General features: G+C 47.3%; 1 protein-coding gene across 5 annotated transcripts in view; it reads right to left on the bottom strand.

The window, feature by feature from the left end:
* Snrk (SNF related kinase) overlaps positions 1 to 24,129 on the bottom strand; it is an 852,818-nt gene that overhangs the window by 579,448 nt on the left and 249,241 nt on the right. The window contains exon 1 of one of the 5 annotated variants that reach the window (XM_071663336.1): positions 588 to 684. The exons of the other annotated variants lie outside the window; for them this stretch is intronic. The gene's annotated coding sequence lies outside the window, so the exon portion shown is untranslated. Of the gene's footprint in view, positions 1 to 587; positions 685 to 24,129 lie in introns of those variants that run through there. 5 annotated transcript variants of the gene reach the window in all.

The raw sequence follows: 24,129 nt of genomic DNA, 5'->3' as shown, positions 1-24,129 counted from the left end.
AGGAGCAGAGTTCACCGTCACCAGGGCCTGGCCCCGACACTAAACCATCACTAGAGCTGAGCTCATCATCACCACATCACAAGAGCCCGGGCTCATCAGTGACCTATCACAAGGGGCCCCACTACCCCATCTCAAGAGCCCGGGCTCACCATTGCCCCGTCACAGGAGCCCGGGCTCACCACAGCCCTATCACAAGGGCCCGGGCTCACCACAGCCCCATCACAAGGGCCCGGACTCACCACTGCCCCATCACTAACAGCCCGGGATCATAACTGTCCCATCATCATAAAGGACAGAGCTCACTACAACCCCATCATCACGCGAAACCAGGCTCACCACTGCCCCATCATCACAAGAACCAGGGCTCACTTCTGCCCCATCATCACAAGAACCCGGGCTCACCATTACAGTGTCACTCGAAGCCAGTGGTTATAACTACCCCCATCGGAGGAGGCCTTGGTAAGCAGTACCCCCCATCACGAGAGCTGGGGGGGGGAATGAGCACAAGTGGGCCCCCCCAATGAACAAGGCGGCGGGGTTGGGTTGGGGAGGGTCAACCAGAGAGCATCAGTAAGAGCCGGCCTTACCACAGCCCAGGAACGCAGCCGCCCGACCCGCACCGTTGCCATACACCAACTGAGGGGAGTCTCGGGCGAGGCGGCGCCGAGGGGTTGCTGCCAACTGCTGGTTCTCACAGCGAGCAGCCACCATGCCAAATTCCTGATAATTCGACAGATCCTGCGTTAGGCGTGTGAGTTAGCTACCTTGACCCAAATTCTTATGCCTTCCCCCTCCCGAACTGATTCCAACCCCGGCCTCCCAACTGGGAGGGAATGACACTACCATACCAATTCTGCTGCCACTATACATAAGTGACATAATGTCCTTACACACGGCACCGCTTCGGTAAATAACGTAACGGTGCTCGTAACGTTGTCCAGCGCGTGTGACATGATCCCAGGTTGTAATGCGATATCACAATTCATTTTCCATAAAAAAAAGTACTCGTACGTACAGAATAACAAGTGATACTGTGTATGTCAGCAGCGTCCTCAGCATGAAGTGTGTACAACCAAACACACACTTTACCCGCTGGTGCGTGACGATCATCACCAACACACACACACACACACACACACACACACACACACTACACACAGGGGCCTTCCGGGAACCGTTCGCGTCACGACCAGAAGAGCATTAAGCTGACCTCTATTGGTCATGCACAGTGACCCCACCACTGGTGGCCATGAGAGGTGTTGTTAAGGTTGGCAGGGTGGCACAGTGTAGTACCTCAGGTTAACTGGACGTCCCACACACAGTTCGTGCCAGCCTGACCACCACTCCGGCCCGGCAAGGTAAATTCCCACAAAGGGTGTACGTGGGCCTCGGACGTAAATGACGTGCCCGCAGCCGCCAACGATCATATATGCAGATTCCTACGGCTCGGGTGGTATCTGGGAGGGATATATATATATATATATATATATATATATATATATATATATATATATATATATATATATATATATATATACTGTTTCCCATTTAATTTTCCAAAAGAAGGAACAGAGAAGGGAGTCAGGTGAGGACATTCCCTCTAAGGCCCAGTCCTCTGTTCTAAACGCTACCTCGCTAACGCGAGAAATGGCGAATAGTATAAGAAAAAAAAAATATATATATATATACACTGTAAACGAGCAGACGTGGCAAATAATTGCGTGGAAGAATATTTTTGTAGTGTGGGAAGTGTGAGAGAAAGTTGAAAATTACTTGGGAGAAAGTAAAGTGTGTTAGATGAACCTAGATGAGAGCAGTGAGGGTTGGCTATGCAGCACAGGTAGGTTGGGAACTTGTGATTATCGGAGAAGGTATATGACTGCGGGTACACATCAGCTCTACGGTACTAGCTATTAATTCTAGAGAAAGCTAAACTAACCGCGACGACTGCATTTGTGACACACGATGGTAGAGAGGTTGAGGATACGTTCTTGAGAGTAACAGTTCACGAAACAGATCCATGGGTGAGGATCACTGTGATGGGTGACACGAACAGATGGGCGGGGGAGACTCAAGCAACGGTAAGCAGATATGTTTGGTGTCCCCGGCGAGGATTACAATGGTGAGAGGATCCGTGTGATGTGCGTATCAACAGGTACGTGTGTTGCAGACACCATCAACATAAGGATACGCGCACACAGCTGTGGCATGGGTAGAAACAAGGCAGAGTCGGGGAGCGTAAAAGGAAGATTATGATGGGAAATGCGCAAGACGTGAGGTCACAGGAGAGGTAAAGTTAGTCAAAAATTGACTTCCAAAACACGTTGAATAGAATAGCACGAAGTGAGGCCAAGTCGATGTGCAAGGAAATGAAAAGAACATTAACACAGGCTTTTCTGGGAGGTGTACGTGGGGCACTGGAGAAACAGGTTGCAGGAAGAACATGGTGGAACGAAGATCTGCACAAGATGGTTAGGGAGAAAAACGTTAAGAAAAAAAAAAAACCTAAATCTTTTATGAGAACGGTGGTGAATACAGGGGTAAACGATGAAGATAGGAAACAACAACACCAACAAAAAAAGGATACGAGAATAAAAGGAAGGTAAATAGAGATTCTCGGGAAAGGGATGAATGAAAATCTATGGGAGGGAAACAAACTGAACAGGAAGGAGGCCAACAGGTGCAGACGTCTGTGTAAAGAGTGAGGGGTGTATCTGACAAGCGTGGGAGATCATGGAAAAGAAAGTTCGTTAGCGAGACAATACTTTGCAGAAGAGTGATAATATATGAGGTGGAGTATTACCATGGCAGAACTCGGGACTGGGTACAGTGCACAAAACGTATGTATATAAGAAGACAATTTACAACAATCATGTGAGAAAAACAATAATGTGTTAAAAATAAATGGGAAGTGAGGTGTGCAGGGTGGAGGCGAAAGACAGCTGAATACACAAGGAAACTGTATTGAGTGTGTGGGACGAAGGGTCGTGTGCCTGCTAAATGGACGTAAGCAATGACTGACTGTTCCGCTAGTACAATGTAAACGCAGTAAGAATGACTGTACTAAATTTTCTTCTCTTACCAGACTGTGACCTGGTTGAGCTCAACCCATTAACGAACACTGTGTAAATTAATCAAAAGAGACGAATCTATAAAGGAAGGTGTGTGTGTGTGTGTGTGTGTGTGTGTGTGTGTGTGTGTGTGTGTGTGTGTGTGTGTGTGTGTGTGCACCAGATCTTTGCTCTTAAATCAATGCAGAAAACCTTAACAAAAAGGGAGGTGAAGACGCGGCGGCAATCACGACTTCTGAAAAAGGTAAATGGTAAGTTCCGACTCTCTACAGATGTGCATATCAGGCGGTAGAATGCTGTTGAGAGCCCTCGTCACGGAAGTGGTGACTGAGCGAGAGTTAATGGCCGAGAGAGTATGTGGAGTTGAACAATAGACGTAAGAGTGCATCTGGAGCGTATAATGTACCATGGTTACGTAAAGGCTGTATGGAGGAGGCACGAAAGGGAGTGAGGTATGGCTGATGCAGCAGTGTCGCTGAGCCGCCTATGAGGACACACAGTACGGAAGCTGCCACAGTTATTGCATGCCAGTGAGGCGCTTCTGTTCGTTGTGTGCGAGGAGTTGGGCACTTAAGGGCGAGAGACTTGAACTGATGTTCCAAAGGTGTCGGCCGATGAGCGCTGCATGTGGAAGTACACAGGAAAGACCAACAACAGAGTTCGCGTTAGCCCGTGTTTCTGTTATCTGATTTGAACTTCAAAAAAAAACTTACCAAATTCATAATCTACATGGGTGAGGCAAGGTCAGATCAATAAGAATGGTCTGTAATATGACCGTGAACGAAGAAGTACCCAACGGCTATCAGTTGGTCGAGGTATATGGGAATATATATATATATATAGCTTGGTAATGAGTGGCACAGAACAAGCTGAAGCTTGGAGAAGAATCAAGCCTGGGAGCAAACTTCGGGAGGTTCCAGGGGATCTGATGAATGGGAGGAATGTAAGTGTAGTGGTGTGCAGGAGGCTTCCATGACAAGGAGTCCTTCCTTCCTCCATTTGTAATCTAAGTACTGATGTAAAATCTTTGTCTTTCTGGGTTAATCTGCGCGATCATCTTTAATCTGGAAATACCCACAACGTCTTTCCAGAGAAAGTTAAGTAGGTCTGGTTAAATTTCCTCAAGTTAGGTAGTCTTTCTAAGAAAAGATAGGCTAGGTTTCGTTAAGTTAGGTTAAGGGTACCAGCTCAGCCTAAATTAGGTTAGGTTCGTTTAAGTTAGGTTTGGGGCAGTAGTCTAGCCTATCCTACCTACCCAAAAGAAAGTTGGGAGAAGGCGAATCTTCAAGTGATCCGAAAGAAAATGTAAGACAGTCTAAAAGGATAAACTAAGATGCAGTCTACGATAGCAACTGGAACAAAGGTAACGGCGAAGATGTGAACAGTACGTGTGAGGAGAAAATATCGTTATAACGACGCATGCACGAAAACCCAGCGCGACTGCACGTGCGCACAGTCAAGCAGATCTACAGCAGTATGGATGGGTGAAGAAGTTCTGTGGACAGAGTATAGCAGTGATGACTGACGTATCGAGGCAGATGATGAAACACAAACACACTTCATATGACTGATGACCCCGTGTACAGGTGTGTGTGTGTGTGTGTGTGTGTGTGTGTGTGTGTGTGTGATGGTGGAAGTGCGGCACATATTGCCCCATGGGAAAGTTTAATACGGAAAAGTAAAGAAATAAACGAACAAATAATAATAATAATAATAATAATAATAATAATAATAATAATAATAATAATAACAATAATAATAATAACAAAAGTAATAATAATAATAATAATAATAATAATAATAATAATAATAATAATAATAATAATAATAACAGCAATAATAATAATGTGACAAAAACGTTACAATGGTGTGGTAGATTTTTCTCACTTCATCACACTGTCGGCCAGCCAGGTGAGGACTGTGCGTGTGATCTGGGAAAGATGTGTTCATGCGCAAGATAAAATACACCGCTCCAGGGGACGCTTGTGTCGCCTACGCTGCAAGCTGACTGAAATAATAATGGCTGGAAATACTGCCCGGAAAATATAAATATAAAAAGAAATCTGCATTAAGTTCCACCGCCAAAGGTGAAATTTCCTTCGAGTCATGAGCCAGGTTAAGTTTCAGATTAAACCTTTTTATATACGTGATATAAAAGTTAAACTTAAGTTATGGGTCTGACGCCATTGATTTCTTTAGATACTGGAAAACAACGGTATAAAGTTTAATGGCGAGAGGTGGAAGTTTCTTCAAGTTATGAGGCCCGATTAAGTTCCCAAGTCAAACCATTTCCCCAAAAAAGGCTTAAATTTCCAGCGACAATTATAGGTCATGCCATTCAGTTCATCTGACGTTCGGAAACAACTCAGCATAGTTTCGTAAATATCTCACTCGCAGTTTTCAAGTGGCGACCAAAGTTAGGTTGAAGGTTGGATGTGAACCAACGGACACAGCGATCCCTGAGTGTCAGTCTGCTGGGCTATGCAGGGCGACACACTACCCACGTCAATTCTTTGTGTTACCTGCAAGTTACACAACCACTTAAATTTTTTGTGTTGGCTAAGATTGCTGGGGATTTATTTTTTCTTTTATACCTCTTTAGTCTATCATGTGTTCTATATTTACTAATTTATACAATCATTCATCTTCTTTCGTGTTATGGTATCTATTTTTTTCTTTCGTCTTTTATATTCACTTAATCACTATTTCTCATGTTTACTAGTATTTTCTCTTTTCCTTCTTTTCACGACTCTAATTCTGATCCTTTTTCCATTTAGTTCTTTTCAACTCTCGTCTCTTCTCCTTCTCTCTCCATCAGAGTTTTCCCAAACCTAGGTTCGCAACCCCAATTGGGGTCATCAGGCATTTTTGTTGGGGCCGCGGAGCCATCCAGACTTCCCTCCACGGCTGTCAAAACACATCTGTTCGAATTCCAAAGCCGGCAGGTCTCCCACGTCCTTTACTTAACGAACCCAATGTGTTCCTGCAGCCATCTAGTGACCACTATTGGAACTGAACATGTCCATGCGTATGAAGGTATTCAGGCTTGCACTAGCTTCCATATAATCACGGAGCATGATAACATTTCTCATGACAATGTGTAAAAAGAAAAAAAAAAATGCGTGGCTGGTGTGGTGTCGACCCTATCCCTAGTATTAACAAGGTATAACTGTATTGATGCAGTCGTGGCACACGTCCATGTGTATTGATACAGTCGTGGCACACGTCCATGTGTATTGATGCAGTCGTGGTACACGTCCATGTGTATTCTGAGTGTTATTTGGTCAGTAATGCTCTGCTACATTCAACAACTCTACTTACCTCAGTTACTTCGGTTTTCTGGTTGTAATGAGAATATTCACTAAATAACAAGCTACTTTACTCTTGGGTGAGGACGAACTAACATGGGACAACTGAAATGGGTCGTCATAGCGTAATTCACATCTCTTTCGCTTTAGCCTTACTTCAGTCTTTCCTTCCTTTCTTTCCTTCCTTCCTTTCCTATAGTTACCGTCTTCCTACCTCAGTAAGTCCCAGCGGGTAAGGGCGGGAGGTTGGACCATCTTCATCCCATGTCTTCCCATTCCCTTTCCTCCTGCCTGCCTGCCTGCCTGCCACAGTTGCCGTCACACTGCATGTTGTCCTGCCGGAGTCTCATTATTTTTCTTCCTCTTTTATTTCTTATCTCTTCTTCCACCTGTCACATGAGCTGGCTATCTTAGGCACGCCTCTGGGAGTGTTCCTCGACCTGGCTAACTTTTTTTTTTTTTGTTTACCCTTTCACCTACTTGCAGGTGTTTCTTATCTTCGTCCTCTTCCTCCTTAATTTCCTCCCAGGTGCTGGATGTTTTGGCAGGTCTGGGGGAAGAGGGGGGGAGCGAGCGAAGGGTGGGTGGGTGTGTGTGAGGGGGAGGTCGGGCGTGGCAGCAGCAGCAGCGGGGTGGGTGGGTGGGTGTCTGCCAAGCGCGCTCCTCCGCCGTCCCATGATCGATGACACCGATAAAGGTAAATGCATCGTGCTCCTCGCTAATTGCCGCTCGCGTATCAATGCTCACAACGTCAACAGCCACGGGCCAAAATACCCGCTCACCTTACTCCCGGAGGGGTGGGGGGTTGCCTGGAGCACACCACGTCGTCATCACCACCAGCAGGAGCCCCAGCAGCAGCAGCAGCAGCAGCGACACGCGCGCCCCGCCGGCACCCTACTCTACCCCCGGCATCCCACGGCCCTCCCCCGACCCGGATCCCTCGTTATTGCCCTTCCACTCTGACACACTGGAAATGAACTTCGCTTTTAACACACGCCAACTTGAGATAAGAACACGAGGGTCTTTTTTTACAGTACTACGTCAGTCCCAACCACCGCTCTGACGTGTACGTTCTAGGTAAATAATTATGTGAAAACGTTCACAGCAATATAAAAAAAAATCGGGCAATGCAATACGCTAAGAAAGGCCGCGTCCGCTTACATCCATTCATTCTCTAGCCGTCATGTGTGATGCATCGAAACCATAGCTGCCTACCCACAAACACAGAACTTTCCAAGGTTTACCCGGAACGCATCACACGCCCAGGTCCAGTCCTCCGACAGCACGTCAACCCCAGTATACCACATCGCTCCAATTCATTCTATCCCGTGCACGTCTTTCACCCTCATGCATGTTCAGGCCCCGTTCGCTATGATATATATATATATATATATATATATATATATATATATATATATATATATATATATATATATATATAAATATTCGCCATTTCCCGCGTTAACGAGGTAGCGCCAAGAACAGAGGACTAAACCTTGTCCATGATGATAGTGTAAAGGTGAATTCGCACTTCAGTAGGAGTTAATGCAATTTTACTGAATACGTAATTTTTCTATACATGTGGCACAGCATGTTTCGTGGAGACAATCCGCCTCATCAGACGCCAATACTTAACAAAGCTATTTAAATTCCAACATCACACTTGGTTCCCGCCGTCCAACACCAATCTTTCTCGGGCAAGCACAGTCTGATATGTCTGGCCGTAGCCCTTGTAAGGCAGAGTGATTAAGGAGTGTTTGGTGGCGGGGGTTGACCTGTGTAGCTGGGTATGTCATAAACAACTTTCTTATGCATTCTTGTTCTGTCAATTCTCTCATAATGATTTGGTTAATGCTAGGATGGGCTTTAAAATTGCCTTGGGACAAATCAAAGTTCTTAGTATCAGCAATTAAGACATTCAATGACGTTACGTGTGGCATAATCAGCAAAGGTTTATAAAATAACGGTATTTTCAAGATCTATGGGGTGGTCATTTTCATGACAATGTTTAGCGATCGCATTTTTGTGGTCATCCCTGCGTACTGAATGTTGATGCCAATAACATCTCTCCGTTACAGTCTTACCAATCTGGCCTACAATATATATATATATATATATATATATATATATATATATATATATATATATATATATATATATATATATATATATATATATCCCTGGGGATAGGGGAGAAAGAATACTTCCCACGTATTCCCTGCGTGTCGTAGAAGGCGACTAAAAGGGGAGGGAGCGGGTGGCTGGAAATCCTCCCCTCTCGTTTTTTTTTTTAATTTTCCAAAAGAGGGAACAGAGAAGGGGGCCAGGTGAGGATATTCCCTCTAAGGCCCAGTCCTCTGTTCTTAACGCTACCTCGCTAATGCGGGAAATGGCGAATAGTATGAAAGAAAGAAAATATATATATCTACATGCCTTGTTGAGATTTAGATAACTTTGTTAAGTACTCGCACCTGATGAGGTGGAACGTCTCCACGAAACATGTCGTGCCACATGTATAGAAAAATTACCTGTTGAATAATATTGCATGAACTCCTACTGAAGTGCGATTCACCTTCATATATATATATATATATATATATATATATATATATATATATATATATATATATATATATATATATATATATATATATATGTGTGTGTGTGTGTGTGTGTGTGTGTGTGTGTGTGTGTGTGTGTGTGTGTGTGTGTGAGCCAATGACGCCGCTTTATCTTTAAGGTGGGATTATTGGCTCCTTGAACAGTGCCTCTCTCAGGCTGTTGCTTCTTAATATACTACGTGTGTCACCTGGTGTGTATCTACCAGCGTAGATGATGATGCTGTCTCTCCCACGTCTTGATGCACCAACCCTACTTGACATCCCTCACCTTCGCTTAAGAGACATATCATAATACTCTCTCTCTCTCTCTCTCTCTCTCTCTCTCTCTCTCTCTCTCTCTCTCTCTCTCTCTCTCTTCCTTTTTACTTCATCTTCCTAATGGCTCTTTCCTCTCATTCTTTTTTTTTCCTCCTGAGTTTTCTACGATATCTTTAGTTAACGGCCAATTTCTTTCACTTCTTTTGTTAGGCTTGTATTCCGCTGAGGGCGCTGCGAGCGGTTCAATGCCAGCTTGAGAACGACGGTACGATCCTTGGGTCGGGACGGTACGATTCTTGAACACGATGGCGGTACCATCCTTGGGTCAGGACGGTACGATTCTTGAACAGCACGACGGTACGATCCTTGGGTCGGGACGGTACGATTCTTGAACAGCACGACGGTACGATCCTTGGGTCGGGACGGTACGATTCTTGAGCAGCACGACGGTACGATCCTTGGGTCAGGACGGTACGATTCTTGAACAGCACGACGGTACGATCCTTGGGTCAGGACGGTACGATTCTTAAGCATGACGGTACGATCCTTAGGTCGAGACGGTGCGATTCTTTTAACACGTCGGTACGATCCTTGAGTCAGGACGTACGATTCTTAAGCACGAGGTACGATCCTTGAGTCAGGACGTACGATTCTTGAACAGCACGACGGTACGATCCTAAGGGTGAGATGATATCATCTGACCTCACCCAAAGAGGGTCAGGTCAAATGCAGACCATCGCATCCAAGTAACGTCGTGCTTGAGGGTCGTACCGTCGTGCTCAGGGGAAGGTTCCTTCACGATCAAGGGGTCATGAATGTCTGCCCCAGAAACAGCCACCCAGACACACCCATCACCGACCCAACGCCCACAACAACCACCCAGAGATTGCCGCCACAAACTACGGCTACAGAGACCTGTCGTGCTTCGAGCTGTTGGCAATCTCCTACTACGATGCAACACACCTACGACCAAACTCTCAACGTGAGCATCGTCAAAGCACGGCACATACTGTACTCCTGGACACACACTGGATGTCCGATGTTAATATTTCCGATGAAGCAAGAACGAAAAAGATGTACTATATAAACATCAAAATTGATCCAAGGCAATCCACCCTGGCTGTGATCAACAATAGATACCCTGGCTGTGATCAACAATAGATACCCTGGATGTGATCAACAATAGATACCCTGGCTGTGATCAACAATAGATACCCTGGCTGTGATTTTCAACAGATATCCTGGCTATGATCAACAACAGATAACCTGGCTATGATCAACAACAGATAACCTGGCTATGATCAACAATAGATACCCTGGCTGTGATTAACAATAGATACACTAGTAGTGATTAACAACAGATACCCTGGCTGTGATCAACAACAGATACCCTGGCTATGATCAACAATAGATAACCTGGCTGTGATGAACAGTGTCAGCATCTTGAACGAGGCAAGGGTCCGGGACCCGCGCAATAGTGAGCCTTGTGGAATATTTCAGACCTGGTTTGAAGAACCACAAGACATTGGATGAATGAACAGGGGGGGGGTTGTATCCGTTCACAAAATCCATTAAGGTTGTTGTAAACAGAAAGTGTCCTGCGCTCACAACAGGTCGGTCGCGTCCCACGGTCGCACAACGGGACCTGGTAGCGATCCAACCAGTGCATCATCAACTTCTGCTTTTGGAGTAAAAGTGAAGATCGAGGTTTAATTACAAAGAGTGGGGGGCAGTGTGCCGCACAACGGGAGAGCCAGACCAGCAGATAACCTGTCTGACCGCGGCCAGGACTCGGGGGGGTCATGGGCCACCCTTACTGGCGGTGTGTGTGTGTGTGTGTGTGTGTGTGTGTGACCAGGAGGATGTGTCGGCGGCTCATGCCACTACAGGTCACACCACCAAGGTCATGAATGACGCAACCCACTACCTACCCCCCGATCCCAGCTGGTGCCCGGCACTGTACGGCTTGTACACCAGATCTGTACGTCTCTCAGTGCAGCAGTCTCTCCTGCCGTCCCTCATCCTCCAACAGCGTCCCTCTATCTAGCAATGTCTCTCACCCTCCGGCAGTCTCCCACTTTTCAGCTGTGTCTCTCCCTCCTCCAGCAGTGTCTCCCAACTTCCAACAGTGTCTCCTACCCTCATGTAATGTCTCTCTCCCTCATGCAACGTCTTTCTCTCTCTCTCGAGTGATGTCTCTCCCCCTCGAGAAGTGTCTCCCGCCACGAGAAGCAGCTCCCGCCCTCCACCGGCCGTGCCAGACACCACCATCGACCACGCACGTGCCCGGCCTTGGCCGCCACTGACAAGGGTCGGCCTCTTCTTCCCCTGGCCTGTCACTCCTCCACTAATGCATGAAGGGAGGGGCTCCAGCGGCCCGGCTTCGGTCTGGTCTGGCCCCACCTGCGTCAGCGTGCTGGTGCTTCGACTGCCACTTGTCGCAACACTACTCCTGCTACATGGTAAAGCCCTAACCTTACCGTGGATGGCTCCGTCATACGTACGATACATGGTAAGGTCAGGTATAACAGGTTATACGTTGTGTAAAATTACGACACAGGAGGTGAGGTATACCATGATATATCCAGTTAACCATGACATATAAGATTAAGTATGCTATGATATACGAGGACAGGACCATGATCTAGTTGCACTAAACGTTCATAAGACGAGACTGACAAGTCAGAGAATGTATACTGCCTCCTCATACAGAGCTGTAGGCTGGAAGTCATCATCCGGAGTGACATTCTAATCATCCCGCCTTCATTAAGCGAAGCAGATGCAACAACGGGGCTCTGGTTTACCCCCGCGGTAAAGGCGTCCAGTCAAAACGGTTTGGCGCCTCCCGCTCTGACCTTGCACGGGGCAACTGCCACCCGCAAACTTGAAGCCGTTCACGATACCCTCTCGCCAAAGTAGCGTCTGCGGTCTGACCGTTGCAAGGACACCACTCGCTCTGCCATAAATACAACCCTCAACCCACCTTAAATCAGTGGGCGAATACTGGAAACGAGTCACACGACATTACGAAGGTCAAAACTTCAAACATGTGCAAAAGATCTGGTCATTCTATGAGGGTAGCCTGTGATCATGCAACAGAACCCTCGTGCCATATCAACAGTGGTGTCCCTCAGGCGTCAGTCCTAAAGCTCTCTCTCTCTCTCTCTCTCTCTCTCTCTCTCTCTCTCTCTCTCTCTCTCTCTCTCTCTCTCTCTCTCTCTCTATCTATCTATCTCTCCCCCCAACCCCACACACTTCCAACCCCATCGACTCTTACACTGGCAACTCCTCTCTACACACTTCAGCTCACTTTCCTTCCCCTCCTCAGTCCCATAATCATTTTTTTTTTAGCATGTGAACATATTTCCTCTTAATTCGGACCTGTGAAATGAATAATCATTAATTTGGTCACATTCAACAGTGACAAAACGCCATTTCTATCTATAAGTCTCATTAAATCTCACTCATTGACAACTGTTCAATGTCAAAATACCATAATTCAACCCTGCAACAACATAAACATGTTGGGTACAACCATATCTTCACATAATTAACGTTGCAAAATCTGATTCGCAAAGGCCTGGGTTGCTGTGAAAATACCGCAGTTATTTCTCTTGTGAGCAGCTATGCCAAGTCTGCAGGGGCCTTAATCATCCGAATGTGTAACACTGCTCTTCCCAGTCTACAAAGGCCACACTTACCCCACTGGGTAGCACTGCTCTTCCCAGTCTACAAAGGCCACACTTACCCCACTGGGTAGCACTGGTCTTCCCAGTCTACAGGGGCCAACTTACCCCACTGTGTTGCACTGCTCTTCCTAGCCTACAGGGCCCACATTCGCAGTAATCTGTAGCAGTGCCTGCATGTATTGGGTAGCTGTTCTCTCTCTACCTAGTGTGGGGTTAAAAGCCCTCCGTGTCCTGAAATCTCCAGCGACCGACTGTCGTCAACCATCCCTCCCCCGCATGTACTTCCCTCTCTCTCTCTCTCTCTCTCTCTCTCTCTCTCTCTCTCTCTCTCTCTCTCTCTCTCTCTGTTCTGTAAGTATTATTTCACACACTTCCCTCGCCAGCTGTCGCCGTGTGTCCCACCCAGATCCTACCACCTGGACCCGTGGCACGCGTCAGGCTACTACTACCTTAAGTGAGGAGACGAGCCAACAGAGGTTGATCCATCGGGGTACCTCCTTGCCTCGTACAGCGAGGCTGTGGAATTCTCCTCCGTCTTCCCCTAACCTCTCCAACTTTAAAAGTCGGGCCTACACATACCTCAGGGGCTCAAATTAATGCTCATTGCATTCTTTTTTCTTTTCCTTTTTTCGTATATGCATTATCGTATCTTTATCTAAGATGGCCATGACTTGGGTATGCTTCTGTCCTTACCCATGACCTCTAGTATATATATATATATATATATATATATATATATATATATATATATATATATATATATATATACAAACGCCCATACACGCACATATACATTCCAACGTATACATACATATAAAAACACAGACATATGCATATATATTCATACTTGCTGTCTTCATACATTCCCGTCGCCACCCCGCCACACAGGAAATATCCCCCACCCCCCTCGCTCCAGCGAGGCAGCGCCAAGAAAGGACAAAAAGGCCACATTCGTTCACACTCAGTCTCTAGCTGTCATGTGTTGTGTAATGCACCGAAACCACAGCTCCCTGTCCACATCCAGGCCCCACAGACTTTTCCACAGTTTACCCCAGACGCTTCACATGCCCTGGTTCAATCCACTGACAGCATGTCGACCCGGTATACCACATAGTTCCAATTCACTCTATTCCGTGCATACCTTTCACCCTCCTGCATGTTCAGACCCCGATCGCTCAAAATCTTTTTCACTCCATTCTTCCACCTCCAATTTGGTCTCCCGCTTCTCCTTCCCTCCACCTCTGACACATATATCCCCTTTGTCAATCTTTCGTCACTCATTCTCTCCATGTGTCTAAACCATTTCAACACACCCTCTTCTGCTCTCTCAACCACGCTCTTCTTATTACCACACATTTCTCTTACCATTACATTACTTACTAGATCAAACCACCTCACACCACATATTGTCCTCAAACATTGCATTTCCAACATATCCACCCTCCTCCGCACAACCCTATCTATAGCCCACGCCTCGCAACCATATAACACTGTTGGAACCACTATTCCATCAAACATACCCATTTTTGCTCTCCGAGATAACGTTCTCGCCTTCCACACATTCTTCAACGCTTCCAGAACTTTGCCCCCTACCCCACCTTATGACGCACTTCTGCATCCATGGTTCCATCTGCTGCTAATTTCACTCCCAGATATCTAAAACGCTTCACTTCCTCCAGTTTTTCTCCATTCAAACTTACCTCCAAATTAACTTGTCCCTCCACCCTACTGAACCTAATAACCTTGCCCTTAGTCATATCTACTCATAAATAACGGCTATAGAATATGTTCATCGATATCATGACTGGAAGACGAAGCCTGACTGCACACACACACACACACACACACACACACACACACACACACACACACACATTTCACAGTTTCCTATGGATTTTTACGAGAATGAAATGTCTGAGGTCCAGTATTAGCAAGATCCCCTAATTATCTGAACGCTCTCTCTCTCTCTCTCTCTCTCTCTCTCTCTCTCTCTCTCTCTCTCTCTCTCTCTCTATCATTATACCAAATGATCTATGAATATCTCAAATCAATTCAGTAATACCAGTTCTAACCTTATACATCATGGAATGCTTCCTCAGACTTCACTTGGTGACTACAGACGAAAATATACTAGAAACTCTGTTGTCACTTAACGAGAACCTAACTTGCTGGAATCTCTGCAACCTCACGCATTCTCCTGCTGAACCCATCCATCGCTGAGCTACGGTAGCCCTGCTGGAGGACAGTTGGTTCCAGTACTAGAGCACAGACTATACCCACAGCGGGACCAAGAGTTAACAAGACGATATCTCCACGGGAGCCTGCCTCCCTAGTCCCTCTCCTCCCCCGGTAACCATCTCATCAGTTGCCCCAAAATCTACACAGGTCACTCGAGATAAGATAATCTTGATGACGCAAGATAACCAACAGTAGCTGAAAGTTAGCGAGGCAGTCCTATACCCCTGGTGACCTACGGCGACTCAGAACCATCCCTGGTGACGTAAGGCGACCCTGTACCATCCCTGGTGACCCCAGGCGACCACGTAACACCCTTGGTGACTCCAGGCGACCGTGTAACACCCCTGATTACCCAAGGCGAACGCACATTAGCCCTCGTGACCGAGATGGTAACCCAGGGCGAACCTATCCCACCCTTGGCGAGTGAGGGTGACCCCGAGCGAGGCTGGAGGCGGCTGGGACAACCCTGGCCCCAGCAGCCGGGCGGGTGAGTCAGTGGAGGAGGTAGGCGGGCTAGGTGAGGCTGGACACAGCCGCCGCCGGCAGTACCACTAGGCGGGTGTACAACCCTCCACAATTTGCCACAAGTCACCGAGGCTGAGGATCAGTGAAGAACCTCACACCGGCGATAACACCACAGCGTGACGGGCGACACCTGGTGAGCCACCACCCTCCATACAGCAGCGGGAAGGTGGTACCCACTCTCTGAATGAGATGTTTACAATGACTTTTGTTTTGGCAATGACTCACCCCCTGGCAGCCACCCAAGACCCAGCCTCCCTTCCCCTCCCCGACCACCACCACCACCACCATCATTACTGCCGCGTGAAGTGGGTCCCTTCCAGCGACTGTGTGCACAAGTAGCTAGCCATCAACGGTAGAGTGGATGTGCATACAGTCTGCTGCATGGGGCGTAGAATGGGGGCGCCAGGGAAGGGATGAGTAGGGAAAAGGAAAGGAAAGAGAGGGGAAAGACAAGGGAGAAGATATCTGGGCAGAGGAAGGTAGAAGAGGAGGGAGATGTAAGGAAGATAAGAGGGGAGGAGTGGTAGGGGTAGTGAGGATAAATGGGGGAGGGGAGTGAGAGTGAGGCAGACTGGCCCCAATACCCCCAGACACCTCACCTTCGTCAGAGATAGCCAGCCAGCCAGCCAGCCGGTGCACCTGCCACACCGCCATAAATAAACACTAGACAAAGACCTGCTGCGCCAGACATCCAACAGGAAATGTAATCTGCAGCAGCCTGTGTGGGGCAGTGCCAGCACCTCGTCCACCCAGGCGATCCACCATGACTGTTGGCCCCAACCTCACCAAGGGCACCACACAACACGCCTCGCTGGTCATCCAATCCCGCTGCTCTACGTACTCGCTAATCTAACGGGCCTGGGTTCGAATCCCGGATGGGGCAGATGGTTTACAGCCAACCCAGCTGTTCTCTGGGGGCTGGTCGACGAATGGCTATCTGATGACGTAAGATGGCTTGTGTATATGTGTAGACATAAGATTACTATATGGTGTATATACAAGGGTTAGACACGAGGCAGATAGAAAGTAATCACACACACACACACACACACACACACACACACACACACACACACACACACACACACACACACACACACACACACACACCTGCGCCGCGTCTCTCACTACTCTGTCTAGTGAATATACAAGCATTAAAGAGACCCAATTGGAAAAGCTGGCCTCACCCCCGGGGGCCGCCTGTGTTACTGTCATGAACGAAACAATGGTAAGCACTACAGACCCTGCCACAGTGACAGCCAGGTAGACACGGTGGCATTATGCTCTCCCACCTTACGAAACTCTGTCCTTGACTTGACCAACCAGGCTGTTGCTGGTGGCAGACGACGCGTCCGTCCCACCCACTGGTGACAAGGTAACCAGATACACCGCCGGGAACGTCTTCCTTTTTCCCCCCTCGATGCAACGCAGACAAACTATCTCCAAGACATCTCTCTTAAGTCCTGCTGGAGCAAAGTTTAAGGTCTGTGGGTCGTAAAGGTTAACTTTACGTCCCTTGAATCCCCCCCTCCTCGTGCACCCCTAAACTTTACCTAGATGTTTGCACATACCACCAACACGTCTGGCTGGCTCCGGGAAGAGATCATTTTACGTCGCCACGTCGGGGAGCAGACGTTCCAGTACACCATCACGCATTTCTCGCCGCCGTCACCTTCCAGCGAACCAACTCTCTGAGTGTCCTCAAGGAGAGAGAGAGAGAGAGAGAGAGAGAGAGAGAGAGAGAGAGAGAGAGAGAGAGAGAGAGAGAGAGAGAGAGAGAGAGAGAATAATGCTATCCCACCCGAGACCTCAGGGTGACAAGCTTCAAAGAGACTATGAGAGGTAATCATTAGCCCGACAGAGCGAATGACCACATGACAATAGAGTTACCGCCAAGTTCTATCATGCAGGGGATACATGTATCTTGTTATCATGCAGGGGATACATGTATCTTGTTATCATGCAGGGGATACATGTATCTTGTTATCATGCAGGGGATACATGTATCTTGTTATCATGCAGGGGATACATGTATCTTATTAAACCTGTCCATACCAGAACGTGCACATTCCAAAACTCTCCTCGCTTAGAAACTTCCTCCCGAATGAAAACATCAAGCTAGCGCACCAGAGCCTGTCACCTGAATGTACAAATAAGAAAGTAAAAACCACGAGACTTATACTTGACGGAAACATTAATCAAAACTTGTGCCTCACGCTGTGAAAGGTCATCAGTTCGAACTAGCAATACCATTCTAGTAATACAACCCCCCTCCCCCCTCTCTGACGTAGGTCCTTTACACCTCGAGGTCATCCGACACTCTCAACACTACTCTGCTCTGGTCAGGTCAGGTCAGGTCAGGTCAGGCCGTGTTGTCTAGTACCCCGCTTGTGCCTCAGTTCTCACGTCTCCAGTGTCAGCCACACACACGAGAGAGGAGAGCCCGGGAGGCAGGCGCACGTCCCTCTCTTTCTAGGCGACAGAACTTTGCCCAGTGGAAGAAATGAGCTTAATATATTTGACAACTCGACCTTATGGACGACTTGTCAAGCCACTGAGAATCCACCCGTCCATTCCTCTAGCCCACATGTTCTCTCCTGACTACATGGGGACATGTGCCAAATAACGTCTGCAAGGCTTATGTAAATTTCGTCAGCATTTGACGCATCTGTACGGCCCTACGAAGTCTTATCATAATAACCGGGGGTTGTTCTATGACGCAGGATCACTTCACTATCCCCGGCGCCATGGGATGCGTCAGTTGCTGGGATCTAACTGTAGTTACGACTCAACCCTTTCTTGGATATTCAGAGTTGTTTTTTCAAGTAGAAATGTTATTTTCTGGCATCCTTTTCTCCTAACTCCACTGCTAACTCATGACGTGCCGGGAGAGGGAGGGTCTCGCTGAGCAACACTGGAGGGGGGGAGGTCTTAGACCCTTCTCCTACTGGTACAGACATCCTGTATATCTTCTTCTAACCATTCGAGTTACGGGTCTCTGGCTGCAGTAGAGAATGCCAGGCCAACACCGTGGAAGGATCTTGCCCCAGCACGAGGGAAGGACAACGTTACCTGAGGACCACACAGGAACTACTGTTCCACACGACGTCATCGAACCTCAGTGGTGTTTACCGAGTCAACCCATCACACAGCTGGACAGCAAGACTGGAATGAAACCACATTACATGTTTCATTCCAGTCTTTCTCGTTCACAAGTACTGGTACGCGTTCACTTGGCAGGCCACCGTGAGGCTCGAGAACCATAAGGTCATATGTCCTCATGAAATGCCTTCATCAATGTCGGACTTCCAGACTGCTGTACGACATTTTGTGATCGTCTGCTGGATCCCTTCAATTTATCTTGCCCAGTTGTCTGTCATCAGGGTCGATCTGCTACATCCTCTCCCCACGTGCGAGACATACCATTCACCAACAAAGCTTCCTAACCTCCTAATCACGTGCTGGTTTCTCTCACTAACGTGTACCCGACGAGCTAACGTCTCGAGTGCTGTGGTCTCCAAGCAAGTCTCGGGGGTTTTCGCCGATATCAAAGTACTGCTTAATCTTAGATCTCTTTTCACATGAAGTTCAGCAAACTTAAAGGTTCTCAGAACGACCGGCCTCAGAGGAGGGTGGCATTAGATTTTCAAAGCAGTCATCAATGTTCCCAACATCACCTTCCCCAAACCATGTAATGCTGTATAATCTGACGCACATATAATAATAACACTAACACATCTATCAAATCTATAATTTCCATTTTCCTTGACAGAGCGTTTCCGTAGAGACACGACATTCGTCTCACTTCGGATCCCTCACTGCGGGTCAAGCGCAATGACTACGAAGTGTGAAGGGGGAGGCTTACGGTGGCTTATACCCACCCCATACTAATGGCATGTATAGTTCAGTCAGGCTGCGTCATGCAGGAGGCCCTCCCCCGACCCCATGAGCCACTGCTTCCTCGCCCATCATGCACACGTTGTGGCCTTCTGCTCCACCCTGTAGGTCTTGAAACCTTCCACTGGTCGGCCCACGGCTTCTGTATCATCTCCAGATCAAGCGTTGGGTCATGTCGGTCCCCCGAATATCTATGATGTCTTCCCGTACATGTTCGTTTCTTCACCTGTATCATGTGGTAAGCTTCCGTCTCCTGACTGCCAGATGCAAACCATGGCGTCCAGGGTCTCCCCACCACTACATTATCTACATACCTCTCTCGCCTGTCCTCCTCCAGGGGTTAAAACCAGAGCATCTCGTTAACTTAAGATCATCCAGGAGAGTCGGGGTGGCCGATGAATGCCCTCTCTACATTTCCAAACCGCATTATCACTGGCCTCAAGATGTGGTGTTGGCACATACACAAATGATGTGGCGAATGACACCAGTGGCTTTGTCTCCCTCGCGCGGATGCTGTCCTGGGTTGGCTCCAATCATCTGACTGTTCCCCCCCAAAATATCTTATATATACTCTCCCGTAAATCACACATGTTTCCGTCATGCGTTTCGTACTAGTTATGATTCAAAGTTTCCTTCACAACGGCGTTGAAACCCATCGCCACTGAAGCTTATCATCAGTGCAATACCGCAAGAACTGACTCGTGTCTGCCTCTCGTCTCTCAGTGTCTTGTACATAACATATATCTTTTATTCATACTTGATCGCTGTTTTCCTTGTTAGCTAAGTAGCGCCACGAACATACTTAGAAAGGCCACATCCGCTCAAATTCACTCTCTAGTTCTAACGTGCAATGCACCGAAATCACAGCTCCATATCCACAACTAGGCCCCAAAGACCTTTTCATGGTTTACCCCGGACGCCTCATGTGCCCTGGTTCAGTCCACACACACACACACACACACACACACACATATATATATATGAGGATATTCCCTCAGAGGCCCAGTCCTCTGTTCTTAACGCTACCTTGCTAACGCGGGAAATGGCGAATAGTTTGAAAGAAAAGAAAAGAAAAGATATATATATATATATATATATATATATATATATATATATATATATATATATATATATATATATATATATATACATTATTCATTTATTTACTTATTTATCTATTTTGCTTTGTCGCTGTCTCCCGCGTTAGCGAGGTAGCGCAAGGAAACAGACGAAAGAATGGCCCAATCCACCCACATACACATGTATATACATACACGTCCACACACGCAAATATACATACCTATACATCTCAACGTATACATATATACACATGTACAAAATTCATACTGTCTGCTTTCATTCATTCCATCGCCACCTCGCCACACATGAAATAACAACCCCCTCCCCCCTCATGTGTGCGAGGTAGCGCTATGAAAGGACAACAAAGGCCACATTCGTTCACACTCAGTCTCTAGCTGTCATGTAATAATGCAACGAAACCATAGCTCCCTTTCCACATCCAGGCCCCACAGAACTTTCCATGGTTTACCCCAGACACTTCACATGCCCTAGTTCAATCCATTGACAGCACGTCGACCCCGGTATACCACATCGTTCCAATTCACTCTATTTTTTGCACGCCTTTCACCCTCCTGCATGTCCAGGCCCCGATCACTCAAAATCTTTTTCACTCCATCTTTCCACCTCCAATTTGGTCTCCCACTTCTCCTCGTTCCCTCCACCTCTGACACATATATCCTCTTGGTCAATCTTTCCTCACTCATTCTCTCCATGTGACCAAACCATTTCAAAACACCCAATTCTGCTCTCTCAACCACACTCTTTTTATTACCACACATCTCTCTTACCCTTACATTACTTACTCGATCAAACCACCTCACACCACATATTGTCCTCAAACATCTCATTTCCAGCACATCCACCCTCCTCCGCACAACTCTATCCATAGCCCACGCCTCGCAACCATATAACATTGTTGGAACCACTATTCCTTCAAACATACCCAATTTTGCTTTCCGAGATAAGGTTCTCGACTTCCACACATTCTTCAACGCTCCCAGAATTTTCACCCCCTCCCCCACCCTATGATTCACTTCCCCTTTCATGGTTCCATCCGCTGCCAAATCCACTCCCAGATATCTAAAACCTTCCATGGCTTACCCCAGAAGCCTCACATGCCCTGGTTCAATCCACTGACAATACGTCCACCCCGGTATACCACATCGTTCCAATTCACTCTATTCCTTGCACGCCCTTCACATGATTTAGATATAACCGTCCAAAGTTGCTTTAATGTACTGGCTAAGGTTTGTCTTACTATCAGATAAGAGAATGGTAAAAATCACGGATAAAAGTTTATTTCCTTGGGATAACAGGTTTTTTTTTTTTTAACCAGTATCAGTTACTACCTGGTTAACATGTTGCCTTCTCTACGTTCATCTTCCCACTGTACCAGTTATTCCCATTTTCTGTATCTTGTGGGTTATGGCGCCATGGTCATAATCGTCAAAGGCTTTTCCCAGGATCTGTGTGGGTGTATATTACGTGAGGAATCTGCTACTCTATGTCTCCAAAATTTCATCTATGTAATGGAATAATTGAGAGAGACAGGTTCCTCCCACCCCCGAGGCCGTGTGTTGCTCGCGGTTATGTAAATTGTTGAATTTCTGGGAAGTCAGTCAGCTGACTTCCCAGAAATTCCTCGAACATTAAAGATGCGCGTCTCAGTTCGAGCTCTCGAGGTACAGGAAGGAGTGTTCTCCCGTCCTCGCCGTCCATGTCTTGGTCAAGTTTTGCATCCGAGATCAGTTCTCAGTCGCTGTGTGACGTGAGTTCAAATGTACTTACATACACAGATACGTACTCATGAACGCTTGAGCATCCCACCAAAGCGCAAGCCTCAGGGAACCAGCCTCGGGGAATACCTACGTTCCTCCTTCCTCCTTCATGGAGTAGAGGTCAGTGAGGGAATCTCCACCATCCGAGATGGTATGTCTTCGTCATATACACATGGAAATCGCAACACATCATATTATTCCTGTGGACTGGGTGTAAATTTTCTGTCTCCCCTGCTTTCAGGTCTATGGCCAGAAGGATAACCGGTGATATCCTCTATATCAGTTGTACGAGTCATTACCTCCTCGTCCAAAGCAGTGACAGTCATCACTTTCTTGGTCTTAGGATAAGAACGCAAAACTAGAATTGCAACATTCAGTAACGAGGCAAGAATCGAGATACAGTCAGTAATTCCTACAAACCATTCGGGTGTTGAATCCTACGGTAACACCAGACTCCACTCACTGAGAATGCCCGCACTGGTGCAGGCAGCCTCGAACTCCAGACACACTTATAAGTCTAACCCAGGGAGACTTCCTGGGATCAGATGGTCAGTAGCCGTCTTAAGGTACGATGGCGTAGTGGTGGTGGCACCAGTTGTATGCAACACTGAGGGCAATACTACTGAGGGAGTCGGCGAGGTCAGTCATGTTTTAAAGTGACTACTCGTACTGGCCACCGACTCATACTACCACCTCTGGCCTGACCCTCAAGGACTGGTCGACTCTGCCCAGAGGATCACAGTAACGCCTGAGTTTGGTGTTGCTCGCTTGCTCGTGGGTGTGACATCAGTCTATGATCATGAGAGGAGATCTGTACAGGAACAGTGTGTGTGTGTGTGTGTGTGTGTGTGTGTGTGTGTGTGTGTGTGTGTGTGTGTGTGTGTGTGTGTGTGTTCTGGCACATCTGGTGTGCAGTAGCCCACCTCTGCTACCCACTCCTCCTGCCAACCGTGCCTTATTTACTCATCATGCACTTCCCTCTCCACCAACAACACCCACACCTCCTTCACCTGACACTTGCACGGAGCAACTCACCCTCTCCACCTCAGCTCAAATATGCTCTGTTCGTAAATACCACACGAGTCCTCTATGGTGCAACCATCTTCCTGCGTCCAGCACATACCATCCCTCGTAACACTATTCCCTCCTCCCCTACTAACGGCCCACCATCCTATCCTCCCACTCTCATCACTCGTCCTTCTCCCCAGCCAAAACCTCCCCGGCCCCATACACTGCCTTATTCATATACACAACACATATCCTGAATGGAGCAGCCCAGAAAATACTCACTTTCTACAACTATCAGAACTCGACGAGGACACACCGTCTTCATCAAGCGCACACCTCATCCTCATCACACACACACACATACACACACACACACACACACACACACACCACACCTCCCTCACCTTACTGCCCTCACCCCTCATCCGTTATCCCTCACCACTTCCGTCTTCAGCCGTCACCCGCCTGTCCACCTACCACCCTCTCTCCTCTCCAGCCAAGACTCTCTACACCCACCTCTTTACTGTAACCTCATCAACCTTGCTTTCTTCTTATCCTCGCTTCCATCTTTCGTCCACCACATCTTCCCTCTTGCCTTAGCCGCTACACTATTTTCTCTCCTCTCACTTCACCCATCAGACCTTCCTTCCCCTACC

This window comes from Panulirus ornatus, chromosome 7 (assembly GCF_036320965.1).
Source record: "Panulirus ornatus isolate Po-2019 chromosome 7, ASM3632096v1, whole genome shotgun sequence".
Lineage (NCBI taxonomy): Eukaryota > Metazoa > Arthropoda > Malacostraca > Decapoda > Palinuridae > Panulirus > Panulirus ornatus.
Note: the sequence above shows the minus strand (reverse complement) of the source record. Positions and strands in the feature narration are given on the sequence as shown.